Raw genomic sequence first — 15,739 nt, 5'->3', positions numbered from 1 at the left:
AAGGCTGCACTTGCAACAACCACTTTATCAAAATCCCCGAATCCCAACATTCTCCTCAATTCTGCACTTATTCACTAAAGCATGCAAACACACACAGAGGCAAACAACAATAATTTTTATATACCACACATGGGTGTACTATTTAAAATCTTCAAGACAACCAGCAGAGACCTTTCTGTTCAGCTACACCATTCTACATGCTACACCCTCTGCTGGAGATCTGCTCTTCTCACTCCAACGCACATCCTGATTTTGCAGAGTTAGACACGTTCCAGGGTCAGCCTATTTTGTTGATCCTGGAACAACATTCCAGTCTGAAAATTGAATCACAACCAACACAACAATCCGTACTCCTAACCCTAAACCCATAAGTTATCCCTAAAACCAGAGGGAAATGATTAGTGAATTACACGGATGTCGAAGAACCCAAGGCTCGCATTTAACGGGGACACTCAAAATGCATGTTTGCTCACACCCAAATAGGGGCAAATTTGACAAGCTATGATCTGGGGGGTATTTTGAGCTGAAACTTCACAGACACATTCTGGGAATTACATCTTGTGAAACGGGGTACAATATGTGTCAAAATCCAGCTGTTAAACACTGATTCCAAAAAGTGTACACCATAAAAGTGTCATTGCTGTCAGGAGCATGAAATATTTTAGACAATAGTGATCCCATGCAGGGATCCAGCAAACCAGCATTCCATGCTGGTCCCAGAGTGCAAAATATTCCGTATGCTGCATGGTGAACAGCAATGCTGGATCTTTCAAGAGGGAAATATCAATTGAAATCAAAAAGTTGGTTGGAAATTTTGCATCAATTATTCTGTCCCACGTGCCTTTGCTCTTTGGACAGGGAGAACATGTAAAATCCACACAGAATGGCAATTCAGTTTAGACATTGGATACATGTAAAAAAAATTACATGTAAAAAATGTATTGTATGATACATTTCATCACATAACATTGTGAGTGGGGGAAAAAAATACACTACTTTCATGCATAGCCTAAATAGTGTGTAAAACATCTGAATGTTAATTCTCTTCTTGTAGGCAAACGGATAGCACTTTTTTTTTTTTACCATATTGCATGCGATATTGCATGCTTTAGTGAATAAGTGCAGAATAATAATTAATAACATTAAAGGGGTACTTCAGCGCTGGGAAGATGAATGTGTATTTAAACTGGGTCATTAATGTATTAGAAATGTGAAATTATTTTTGAATTTGGTGCTTTCTAGACTGAGAAAAGACAGAAAATGTATTTTTGTCTCAAGGGGATGAAAGACTACAATTCCCAGAATGCTTCGCTGCCCTGTGAGGCCATTCCCAAAGCCACCGCTACTGGATTACAGAGACTGAGTTCAGAAAGTACAATTAAATACTGAACGTGTGTGTTCAATATAACGATCGAGTTGCCGCGTGAGTCTCACAGCAGACTCAGATTACATTTAACGTCATAAATGAGTTGATGAGCTCTTGTGATAAGAGAGGTAATCGCGACCACATTCGCGGCATACATTCACAACGCGTTTTCAGTTCATGCCTTCGGAAGCTTAACTTTCATAGAAATTAATTTGAGAAGTTAAAACACTTACATTGCTTAGCATCCGTTTAAATTAATGCCTATAGCTGAGCTGTGCTGTAAGTGTGATCTCCATTCCCAAAGCACGAGTTGAAAACATGCGGAAATGGCTCCCTCTGCTGGCTGTAGTCTTTAGCCTCTGGGCAAACATTCGTCAATTTGCGTCACCAGAGGAATTTTTCCAGAAATAAAATGCATAAATCTCTCCTCTCAGGGGGATATAAGAGGGGGGAGCACGATCATTTGAATATACTCCAGGGTTTCTACTGATACAAAGCCATATGCTAATCGCTGAAGTAACCCTTTAATTAAATAATTAATAAATGAATTAACCATTTAGTTAATGGTTAACAAAAATGGTTAAAAAAAAGCTGCTTAGTATTTTTTTCTTATTATTATAGATTACGATTATTCTGTCTTGCAGTTTTAATTGAATATTTTGTAGCCAAACAGTCTCTTTTGCATTTATGCTCTGGTGCCAAAGCTGAGAAGGGAGTCAGAAGATCCCCAAGAATTCTTAATTAATAGTGTAATTAAGTTATGCTAATTGTGAATGAGCATGCACATGCACCCATTTACAAATTATTTAAATTCAATAATACACACGATTAACTATCAAATTTAAGGAGGAGCGTTTTCTGAAAGGTCAGTTTGCTGCTCAAATTTTACTGTTGCATATTCTCTGGTTTGTGTACCTTGTATTTCTGTTGTTTGGACTTTTAGGTTGTATTCTAATGAGTTATTTTCCTGTTTCCAGTTTTGTAGTCAGTTTGTAGTTTTTCTTGATTAGTTCTCTGATTGTTCACAGGTGTCTTGTTTGCCATTACCCCTTGTGTTGTGTATGTACCCTAGTGTTTTCTTTGTCTAGTCTTGTCCCTCGGATGTGTTGTTGGGCTCCTCAGTTTTGCTCATGTGATTCCTGTTTTTTTGCTCCTTGTGCTTAGATTGATTTTAAGACTATAAAAATATAGAAAAAAGTTCTCGCTCCCAGGGCTGCGAGAACAAAATGACGTAATTTTGTTCTCGTAACCCTGGTTTGGGAGTTCTCATAGCTTATTCTCGACACATCATCTGAGCAGAACAATTTTCTTGTGGGTGCCCAATAACTATTATGTGATTGGTCAGAAATTGTAAGTGTTATGCGGAGAAACAGGGTTGTTTGGCACCTACTTTTCTCAAGAAGTCCTGGCCAGAACGAACTTTCTTCTTGTTTTTACCACCTTGAGAAAACGAGAGAAAAACATGTTCTTGTGGAGTATGTACCAAGCTTTAGTCTTAAACAAACTGCATTTGGATCCTACTCTCCCTTGTCTCTGAGTTCTCGCCAGCATTACAGAAGACCCAACAAAAACACGATGGATCCAGCAGGGAAATTTATGTTCCTCCGGCAATGTACAGGCTCCATAGAGGAATATACAGTTCAGTTTTGTGCCCTGGCTAAATTTCAAGAAATTTTTTTCTTTGTTTTGGGCTAAATGAGCCCCTGAAGTCATGTCTTCCAGGAGGAAATAGCAAACTTACCCAGAGTGCATAGACTATTTTCTGAGACTCTGCCTCCTGGCGGTCTCAGCACTTTCAAGACCGGCGGCCTCAACTCTCTCAAGGCTGGCGGTCTCAACTCTATAAAGCCCAGCGGTCTCAACTCTTTCGAGCCTGGTGGTCTTAATGTGACCGTGACTCGAGGTGGCTGCACTCAACATCCACTCTGGAGTCTAGGGCGGTGCGATATTGAAAAAAAAATTCATTATGCAATATCTTGTTAAAGGGGGGGTGAAACACTCAGTTTCAGTCAATCTCATGTCAATCTTGAGTACCTATAGAGTAGTATTGCATCCTTCATATCTCCGAAAAGTCTGTAGTGTTATTTTCTTTATAAAAGCAATATAGGCTGTACCGAGTCTTTCCGGAAAAAAACCGAGCACCTGGAGGTGTATCGAGTGGGCGGAGCTAAAGAATGATGAATGCGCACAAAGCGGTGACGTCCTCAAGCGTGGAGAAACCCATGGCTATCGATCCAGAATCAGATTCAGAGGCTGAAATAAATTGAACAGGAGAAACAGCAGCAGAGGGACGTCCGTCTCTGTGGTATGTACTGTATTTAGTGGCCTGTCAACATTTGTGTGTGTTTACTCGCAGTTTATGAGGACATGATTCGGTTTATGGACTATTGTATGCAACAAAACATTAGCAGTAGCAAGCAAAACGGTTTTGCACGTCAGACTAGTGTAACGTTATACATAGAACAACAATGGAGTAACCTTTAGCGCATTTGAATGATGAAGCACGCGATCGTGTTGTTTACTGATGTTTACTCACATGAAGATAGCCAACAGCACAGACATTTGAAGCAGTTTTACTCACCGGCTGCTTCCAAAGCAGGTCCGAACCTTTATCGCTGGGACCGCTCCGTCAAAAACACACTTCTTTGGTATGATTTGGTGAAGTCCTGTGACAGCAGTGACCGTGGAAATCCACTTTGCGACGCGACTGAACCGATGTTGTGAAGCTTCCCGTCATTTCTTCGTTCAAATCGGTTCAAATGCAGCGCTGCCTTCCCGGAATGCTGTGCTGAAGCGTTGAAGTCGCTTGATGTCACCCATAGGAATAAAGTGGAGCGTGGCGCGGACTATACCGACATAAGTGTTCACGGACGAGTGGATCTGCACCTGATCGAGTGTTTATGGGCGTGCATTTCCTCTCTCGCTCTAGTCACGCGCGCGCACCTTACCAGGAGAAGAGCCCGTACGGCCCATACAAGCACCTTCCGCTCTGTCGGCGTCAAGCTGACCCATACTTGAAAAAAACTCTCCGAAACTTGTGAGAAACCAGAAGGAGTATTTTTGACACAGAAATACTCCATCAAACGTCCAACATTAGTTTTTGAAACTTTGTCTAAGTCTTTTAACAGTGTAAAAAGCTTAGTATGCATGAAACAGCACCCCCCCCCCTAAATAATGCGATATTCAATATGCGATACGATATTGCTATTAGTGTGAAAAATCTGTTTAAATTATATTAAAACAATTATTTAAAAACTGAGAATGATACCATTTATGGGTAAAGAAACAGTAAACATTTTTTCTAGGGAAAGAAAGCATCGCTACAACTTCTGAAAGTGACCAGCAGCGTTTTAGCAAAAGTCTAATACATCTGATAATATAATTTTAACATCAATGTAAACAAACAAAACATGTAATGCCAATATTTTAATACCAAAAACTCTTAGCTTGACTTGATAATATAGTTATATCAATCTAAAACTGAACATCCAGATAAACAAAGACACATGATCTAGGGGTGGATGATTATTTTTGTTATTTAAATGTATCTTTTTTTAATTAAAAATAAGAAATAAAAACAGTAGTCTTCACATGAATTAAATATACACTTAATAAAGCCACAAAGGTTATTCAGCCAAGAACACTAAGTGATTTTCTCTTGTTCTTTTGTTGTTTGACAGACAACAGCAGGTTTACTGTATTAGCCGCCTGTCACTTTAACAGCTAATGCACGGATCCTATTGACACGCATTCGGCTTCTTTTCCCAACTGATATCGTTCTCTTAAAGCATAACCAACTGAGTTTACATGAATACTCATCAAGACAGCCATTTTGACATAACTGTTTGTGTATATTCATAATGTTGAAGTCTATTAAAATTCTTCAGATATTGCACGCTGTTGCGATATGCATATTGCGATATGCACATTTACGATATTTTGATAATTTCGATATATTGCACAGCCCTACTTGAGTCTTGACCTCTCTCTGACACTGCCTACCCTGTACCTAAACGCTCTTGGCTCTCTCTGTTCCACCTTCCTCATCATGGTTTTAAAGGGTTAGTTCACCCAAAATGAAAATGATTTCATTAATTACTCCCCCTCATGTCGTTATACACCCGTAAGACCTTCGTTCATCTTCGGAACACAAATGAAGATATTTTTGTTGAAAGCTGATGGCTGAGAAAGGCTTTAGATAGGCCCACTCACAAGACCCATAAAAGGCACTAAAAACGTTAAAAAGTCCATCTCACTCACTAAAGTGGCTGTACAATAATTTTACAAAGCAACGAGAATTAGTTTTTGTGCGCAAAATAAATCTAAATAATTACTTTATCTGCCAAGTTATTGTCTTCCGTGTAGGTCTCGGACGTGAACTCATGCGATAGTGGCGCTTCTTGGCTTCTGGGTCATGTATCCGAACGGCTTTTCATTTTTGGGTGAACTAACCCTTTAAGCGCTGCCAGTTCCACCATAGTCTTCAGCTCCACCGGCTATGCCATGGTCTTCTGCTCTGCCAGCTCTAATGTGGTTTTCCCCACTTTGCCCTGGCTCTTCACTTTTCTGACTCTGACACTTTTCTCAACTTCCACCAAATGGGCCTGGCCCACCATCCCTCTGCTCCACCACCCTCCTGGACTCTTAGATTGTATTCTGCTCAGCTCTATTCCCGTTTACTGTTTCCAGTGCCATTTTGTTATCAGCTTTTAGTTTTTCTTGATTAGTACTCTGATTGTTCCCATGGTATGTCTTGTATGTCATTACGCCTTTCATAAATTAACCCCAGTGCTTCCTTTGTTCTTTGTTGGGTCTTGTCCATTGCTCTGAGTCCTCAGTTCTGCGCCTCTGAGTCCTGGTTTCTGCTCCTTGTGGTTCTGCTCCAAGTTGTTTCTTAAAAATAAACTGCATTTGGATCCTACTCTCCCTCGTCTCTGAGTTCTCACCAGTATTATATTTACGAATGAGGTCCATTATGTGCATGTTCTATCATTTCAGAAATAAAAACGGTCATTTTGCATTTATTCAATAGAAGGTAACACTTTGTTTTGATGGTCAACTTTAGACATTCTACTAACTGTGCAATTACATGGCTACTTACTCTCATTAGAGTATAAGTACACCTTTGTTAATAGAATAAATTGGCAGACTGTAGTTACTTATAGTTAGTAGAATGGACTATTGAAACGTGTTATCTCTATGGATATGAACTCAAGTCTCAGAGCTTTGATGACCTGACAGTGTGGCTGCTGTGCCTCAAGACCTGAGACGCTGGGGAGCGAGGTTAAGCCTCCAACGTCCAAACACTACCATTTAGCACGGACCACTCCACCTCACACAAAATTAATATTTCAGCATTCAATCTATATTCATTATAGAACACACTGCCTCTGACTGCCTCATGTGCGGCACATAAGCTTTTATATCTTCGTCTTATTTATTTATTTCCTTCCTTGAAGCAAGTTGACATGCTGCAATTATTGCTGACTATTAAAGGGCACTTAAAACATCTCAACCGTTGCTACAGGCACAGCAGCGATGTGAATTAAAGAGACTTGTGGGTAGGGGCAGGAGGGTCTGATGTGAAATGACAGGCAGAAGTGGGTAGCTGGCGCACTACATTTCAATTCTTTAAATGCATCTGCAGGTTCACCTAATGTATGCGGCTCTTGGCCTTACTGATTATAGATAAGATTTAGAGATGGTTTCAAAATATCAGAGTATAAGAATCTCTGTAAATTTTTTTAACATTTCTAAAAATATTTAGACAATTTAAATGTTTTATATGGAATATTACATTTTTTTAACGATTTTATTAGTACACATTGTTGTATCAAACAATTCATGTACCCTTTAATAATAATTTGTTACATTTATATAGCGCTTTTATGGGTATGCATGGAAGGGGGGAAACTCCTCAACAACCACCGTGGATGTGCAGCATCCACGTGGATGATGCGATGGCAGCCATATTGCGCCAGAACACTCACCACACACCAGCTTATGGTGGAGAGGAGACCGAGATGAAGCCAGTTGGTATAAGGGGATTATTAGGAGGCCATGATGGACAGAGGCCAGGGGGCAAATTTGGCCAGGATGCCGGGGTTACACCCCTATTCTTTTTCCAAAGGACATCCTGGGATTTTAATGACCACAGAGGGTCAGGACCTCTGTTTAACGTCTCATCTAAAGGACGGACTCCTCAGAAAGACAATTAACACATGAGACATGACAATGATTAAACGATCCAATCACAATCGACAAACATTCTTCTCTATAGGTACATCTTTGTACCTTACTCACCTCTAAATGGTATATATTAGTACCTTAAAAAGTACATATCAGTACCCTAAGAGCTCAAATTAGTACCTTAAAGGTACATATTAATGGTGTTGTCAAAAATATCGATATTTTGATATGTATCAATACTGAAATATACTCAGTTTCTACAGTATCGATACCAGCCGCGCTCCTCTCCGACCGACAGCGAGTTGACACGCACCGCATATTCTCATTCAGCCCGGTTTACCTGCTGGATTTTACCTCATGACAGTGTGTTAGTGTTAGTGTGTGATCAGTGTGAATTTTGCGCCGGATTGCACATAATTCTACTAATCTGCGCAGATTTCGTGCTCACATCTGCAGCACACACACACATATACCGTAATAAAGCCGCCTCTGACATACAAATGCAAACATTTGCTTCTTTTTCCAGCTTATTATTGGTCAAATACACTCAAAAGAATTCTCAGTGCAGATCTTGAAGAGTATTAACATAAACAGTTCAGGAAGAATGAGTAACAGCAACAGTGTTTAGGATCCATGCGTGTGTTAGGTCTTAAAGGGACAGCAGTTATTTGTTATTTAAACTACAAAAAGACAAATGATCACACTGCTCTTGACTGACTTGTGGAACTTTAATGGTTTCATCTGAAGGCTATTTTATTTTTTACAAAGAACATTATCCAATGTTTTAAATTTAATTAGGCCTACTTTGCATTTTTTTTAAATTCAGTTTCTTACCTGAATTTTAGACCTACCTGAAAAAATTAAGCAGTTTATTTCATTTGTATCTTTTATTCTATTGTATTTATTTGTGCTATTGTTTGTAATCTGTTTATTTGTTCTTATTTTATTACTGTTGACTCGTCTTTAAATTTAGTTTACCATTCGAAATTAAGCTTCCTTGTGCTGTGTGTAAGCTATTGCAACACAATTACCCCGTTGTAAAAAATACATTGAGTTAGCAAATATTTGTGAGAATTTTAATAGTAATTGATCAATGTTTATAAAAATCTTAAAAGCTTTATCATATAAGTGATCTCTTAAGAAATGTGCAAGATTGCCTAGACTTTCAATAGACGGCCAAAACAAATATTATATTAAAAATATCTATTTGACAGTATATGCACTGTCATCCCCCCCCCCCCCCCCATGGTATTGAAAACAGCATTGAATATCGATGTGACATGTTTTGACTCCACCCCTCAAATAAGCGGAATCGAGAATCGAAAAGAACTGAAATCGAAAGTAAGAATCGGAATTGGAATCAGAATCGTTCAAATCAAAATGATGCCCAACCCTAGTGTATAGTTAAATTATAGAGTAAAGAAGCAGTTTTATATTTGATTATTTAATTTCTTTCTTGACTTGCTACTGTTATAGACCATAGCTGAAAAATAAAATTTGTCATATTGTTTGTAATTTGCATTTTTTGCTTATTTTTAAAAACAAAGATACAATTACAAATCTATATTATAATTATAAAATTACATTTAAGGAATATTAAATTACTCGTATCATGAAATAAGATTTTGGTCATCCTGACCTGTTGAGAAGTGAAAGGTTAGTGAATGATAATATGATTGATAATGTGATTTCTGTAAGGATGTTCACACTCGCATAAAGTTATTATAGCAATAAGAGAAGGTAATGGGCAAAAACCAGAGCAGGAACATGCTAGCCACATGAATATTTAGTAAAAAAAATAAAATAAAACAATGAATAATAAGTTCTGTTGTCATATACAAATTTTTACCGGTCCAATCAGCGAACAGAGGGAGTGGCTGAGAACGATGACATTGATATCTTGCGCTAGTTTAAAGGGTTACTTCAGCGATTAGCATATGGCTTTGTATCAGTAGAAACCCTGGAATATATTCAAATGATTGTGCTTTCCCCCCTCATATCCCCCTGAGACAAGAGATTTATGCATTTTATTTCTGGAAAAAATCCTCCTATGATGCAAATTGACGATATTTGCATCATAGGAGGAATGTTTGGCCAAAGGCTAAAGACTACAGCCAGCAGAACCCGCGCATGGGGGATGGAGATCACACTCAAAGCTCAGTTCAACTACAGGCACTCATTTAACGGAGCTATGGTGAGCAATGTAAGTCTTAACTTCTCAAATTAATTTCTAATTTGAACTGAAATTCTAATTCTAACTGAAACGCGCCAGACTGAACTCGTGTTGTGAATGTATGCTGTGAGTGTAGTCGCGATTACCTCAGCTCTCATCACGAGAGCTCATCAGCTCATTTATCTGACTCCTGCAGTTAGGGCTCAGTGCTGTGATACTCGCGCGGTGACACACTCATTATATAGAACAGACACTTTCAATTTTAATTGTAGTGTCTTCTCCAACTCAGTCACAGTAATGAAGTTGGTGGCTTTGGGAATGGCCTCACAGGGCAGTGAAGCATTCTGGGAATTGTAGTCTTTCATCCCCATGAGACAAAAATACTTTTTTTTTTCTCAGTCTAGAAAGCACCAAATTAAAAAATAATTTCACATTTCTACTACATTGATGACCCAGTTTAAATACAGATTCATCTTCCCAGCGCTGAAGTACCCCTTTAAGTTGTAGTTCAGTAATGGCGGTGGAGAAAGATGCGAACGAAACCATTCATTTGGTTATGGCACCGCTGCCGAATATCCAGAAGTTAAAGCTGGAGCAATAACAGTCTTTGCTGAGGTTTGTTGGTGGCCCTTCTCCCCAACAGGGTGAATTCGGGAAAAGGTTGATTTCCAGCTCTCTCCGTTAGTGTTGAATTAGTTGGCTGAAGCCATATTTGGACAGTAATTGTTTCTCGTGGGGTCAGAAGGTATTGTCATCATTAACAGGGGTTAGTCAGTTATTTTATTGTCGTCTGTTTCCCACCACCCACATAGAATTACCTACAGCTTTTCACAAACGCAAGATCGTGTGGGGATGTAATAGCTGTCCGAATCCACATCTCTGAGCTTTCAAGAATAAATAAATTCACTGTTTATAATCCTTTTTGACCACTGCAGAGCATCGTACGGTTACGCTGTGCTGTTATTTGGATGCATTTCCAGACTTGTATTTCTTTAAAATGCTAGCGAGAATTTACAAGAGCAATATATTTCATCACCGCTCAAACTAATTAAAATAAAAGAATGTAAACATTTGAATTGGTCTGTTATTTATAGCAGTATTTATTATCATACCAAGCATATGACATTTTATTTACAGCATACAATCATGTTTCTGATCATGTGAGTAGCACTTTCCCGATCACAAAACTCCTCCGTGAATAAATCACAATCCGAATGCACGAGTTTTAGGTTTTATCACTGCTGAGAGGATTTATTTTGATGGATTTCCATGTGAGAAACAGGCGTATGATGTATGATTTTATGATTTTATGATTTTATGATTGTATGATTTGTATGATTTTTTTTTTTTTAAATCATACAAATTTTGTACAACTGAGGTTGTACGAGTGAGGTTGAAGTGAATAAGTGGGTAACCTACCCATCAAATCGTACAAATTCATATAAGTGAGGTCTACCTCGTATAAATACGTACAAATTGGTCGTGACTCAACAAAGGGTTGGACCAGCGGATAAAGTTACACACTGCTGCTTTGCATAACTTGGTAACCAGGGTATTTTCTACTTTTTGCATTCATTCTTTTTGCATCTGCCCGTTTCTTAAAGGGTGTCATGAACAGGCTTTTTTATTTTTTATACTGTTGTCTGAGGTCAACTAATGACGTTTGTGTGTTTTTTACATTCAAAAACATCATAATAAAATGAAAAATAAATGAAGTATCACACAGACATCCCTAATATTAGGATCCGAAGGAAGCTTATGCAGCGACTGTGTTCTTCCACAACATCTTGCTATATTCTTTCACGTTTACTGCTGCTGGCTAGTGATCCGAACAGCTCCATGGGTCAGTGGGCGGGGCTACTAAATTACACGTTCTGTAGGGGTGTGTGTTTCGTCGCACAGTGACGTATGATGAAGCACACGATTGTTTTCTGGGCCTGGTGTCTATAAAAGCTTTTCTTTGACTAAAAAGGAAGTTTTCAGCTCTGAAATTTATTGGATATTCTTACATTACCTTTTCTATATCAAAAGCTCAAGGGAAAGTTGATTTCTCAATTCATCACCCGTTTAAGTATGTACAAAATGTACAAATATACATTATACCTCCACCTATATTTGCTTCTTTTTTATCATGCTGCGATATTTTGATCTTTTATTGGTTTTATTAGTCATTTTATTGGTCATTTTCACTTGAAACAAATTTGCAGCTCAGAATTAATAAAACTTCAACTCTGGAGTCCAACAACAATCACATTATCTTGCGTTTCGTGCTTCCCATAAATTTTGCATATATGAATGGAAGTCAATGGGATTTGAACAACGCTGTCATGCTGTTTGTTCGATGGACATGAGTGATACCTTGCCTGTAATTGTAAAATTAAAAAATTCTCCTGAACGTAGAACATCTGTATTTATCAGGTTAAACGGCATTATTCAGATGCATTATGTCTGCTAAATATAACCCCCTATCTTCTGGGTATTTTCACATTGAGGTGTCTCAGATCAGGCTGCAGAGTCTCTCACAGTTGAGCTAATCCCTGATCAGTGCAGCAGACAGTGACACAGTGCAGTGTAAGCTGTCTCTGGGGCCTCTTTCTGGAGCCTGTCACAGCTCTTGCATTTAGGTCACCTTTGCTACATGCACATTTGCTTTGGCCATCACTTCTGCTCCACTGCCCCTAGTACAAGCCACAGCGTGCTTAGTTGGCCACTCCCACTGGATTATTTCTCTGTGTGTGTTTGCATATGCCTATCTGTGCAAATGTGTGGGTTTTCACATGCGCAAATTAGCTATTTACCGGTAAATGTAAATTAAATTCAGTATTATTTTATTTACATTTTTGAATGCATACCAATAAATCAGAAAAATAATATGCATCATTATTTAATAAGCATTGAAACATATTCAGTCTGGAGTCTGGACACCTTCATCCAGGTAGTCTGGGTATATACAGGGATTGGACAATGAAAGTGTTAGAGAGTGTTAGATATATACACAGCCTGGTGGCAAATCAATGATTTTGCATTCCATAATTTAGTTATCATCTATTTAGTTTTCCTTTCTTCTGTTTCTCAGTCACTAGTTCGTCACCTTGGTTACTCATTTATTTATTTACTTGGTTTGTATTCAGTTCATTATCCTTATTCAAGTCCTTTAGTTCTTTCAGTTCTTGGTCTGGTTATTTGTGTATAGAACACGCTATTACATTGATTCTTCTGTTGTTTTATTAATAACTACTTCTTTCATCATTATCTTTGTGGAGCAACCATAGACTGTAAAAAATATGGATGTAGTGTCCGTGACGTCACCCATAGGATTCTGATAAGCCGTTCTGAAGCTTTAAGTATGGGCGAGCTGGGTGTTTTGCCATCTTGTGAGCGAGTCATCACGTGTCACTCCCGGATAACAGAAAATGGGCAAAAAGGCGGCATGTGGTGCGGAGCTTAGGTGACGCAATGACTATAGACGGCAGATAAATGGCTATCCACCTGTAACCACGCCCTTAATTATGCACAACTTTAAGGCTTTAAATAATGTAAACACATGAGTTATATTGTCATGAAGGTCAAAATTAGCCGTATAGGCAAAAACCACAATTTGTACCAGGCTGTAAACATGATTTTTTTTCTGCTGTAAAGTTGAGAATTTTAACATGGGGCTCAATAAGATTCTGCTCCCTTCAGGAGCCTGCCTCTAGTGGCCAGTTGAGAAATTGCAGTTTACATTACTTCCGTACTGGCTTCAAGAGAGATCGCGGGAGGTTGCCGCTTGGGAGCAACCCGTGACAGAACACCAAAATGCAAAAATTATAAATGTAACAGCTATTAAAGGTGTCATGAACTGGCTTTTTTATTTTTTTTATACTGTTGTCTGAGGTCAACTAATGATGAGTGTTGTTTTTACATTCAAAAACATCATAACTAATAAGTAATACGCTATTTTCTACACTGGTTTTGAGGCTCTCTCAAATGGTTTTGAGGCAAAATGCTGAATTTTGGTGGGCGTGCCGCAATGTAGACTTGGAAGTAAATGCTCACAGCTAGGATTGGATAAGATTTGCATATTTAATGAGCTTAAGGTCTAGCCTGACAAGCCAGACCCACATCAAGATGTGTGGTCTGGAAACTCACCATTGACAGGGCTCAATCCGAGGGGCGGGATAAACGGTTGTCTTTCAAACTCCCTCTGCACGCGATAGGATAGCGCTACAACAAACCAGAGCAACGAAGGTGAAACGGAGCTCATTGACAGATTAAACTTTCGCTGTATTCGGCAAAACTCCGAACACATCTTCCCTTCTTAAGAATGACTTCAGTGCCGTTCTTTGTCCTTTTCTCAGGGAAAAGCTTAACTCCAAGTCTTCCAGAGTCGCAGTCAAAGCCGAATCGAAAGACCGCCGTTCGCCAGTTTCTGTGTTTACTAGTAGCACGCAAGCGCAACTCAACTGTCATTATGTTAAGCCTCGCCCACCAACTCTACACACGATGTGATTGGCCTGACCAGAGTGGCTTTTACAGCTCAGAAGCGTATTGAGAGTTGCTAGACGACACTCACAGGAGATTAGATTTGCTGCCGCTACGGTGCGCCTAGATTTCTAGGCTACTTAAGCTCCCGTGTCAGGTCAAATGAGGGAGAGGAGAGATTGAGGGAGAAGCGGCAACCGGAATGATTCTCTTGATCACAGGGCTCGTAAACGTCTTTATCAAACAAACATAATGATTTATTTCTCATCCACCCGCGATTGATTGGAATATTATATTTATATTACACATAGCCTGCTAGATCGGTCAATATATGAACAAACCACACACACACACACACACACACACACACACACACACACGTGCGTTAAGTCGAGAAACGAGAAGAGACAACAGCACAGATCAAGAACGAAATTTTCTGAGATTCATCGGCCTGCCGGGCTTTACGACCCCTGGCCCATACGTGTCTGAGTCTAGCGTGCTGAAGGTATGTTTCTGTTAGACACGTACACATAAGCAAAATATCTATAACAATGCAATACTGTTACATATAAAAACACACATTCCTGTCGGATCAAAATCCATCATCGACCGGAGATTTGTTTACAAACGATTCCTCAGTGAAATGAAGTGAACACGGTCTTCCCCACGTGAGCTGGAACTTCATTAAAAATAAATTAAGTATCACACATTCCTAGGGCTGGGCAATATGGCCCAAAAAAAATTGCACGATATAATTTTCCATATCAGTCGATATCGATAAATATCACAATAAATGTAACATTTTTATTTCTTTAAAATTTAAAGGCCTATTTTTGCTCCTGAGTGAAACGTGTAGAAAACAGACAGTTAACGGTGGTTTTAAACTATCCTTTATTGTCAAAACATGACAAACACTTCCCAACAGATGAACAATTTATTAAAACTAAGGTAAAAAATAAATTTAAATATTAATTGTGGTAAGCATTTTTTTACTCTACACTGTATATCAATAATATCATCACTTAATTGTGTAAGTAATAAACACTAAAAATGCAAACAGGCAAAAAGAAAAGAAAAGCGTTTTAAGTTAAGAAACATTTTGAGTCCCCCCTCTCTTGCATTACAGTGGATTGGTCCACTGTGCATCTCTCTCTCTCTCACTCACACACGCACACGCACACACACACACGTTAGCTTGCAAGTCACCCACTACAACTAACAAGGTAATAAGCCTGCTGTGCGTGAATGTAGTTTATAGATTTACCGCTGTGTTGGGCTTAATGTTATATGGAAGAACTTTGAAGAAGCACGATAATAAATTCCGCGTGGTGAACCTATGAAAAGCAGCCCACGTACACCGCTCTGTATTATGTCGGATGGGATCGCCAAAATATCTCCAAACCACTGAAGTTGAGCGAACTAACTTGTCAACGATATCTCTGTCCTCCGAGCTGGTCTTGAGTTCTTCATTTTCTTCACTATTGCTCATTTTTATCGCTCCTCTTCACTCCGATCCTTCAAGCCTGTCAGCCACAGACTGTAAACAA

The sequence above is a fragment of the Pseudorasbora parva genome, chromosome 4, assembly GCF_024679245.1.
Source record: "Pseudorasbora parva isolate DD20220531a chromosome 4, ASM2467924v1, whole genome shotgun sequence".
NCBI lineage: Eukaryota > Metazoa > Chordata > Actinopteri > Cypriniformes > Gobionidae > Pseudorasbora > Pseudorasbora parva.
This window is presented reverse-complemented; position numbering follows the sequence as displayed.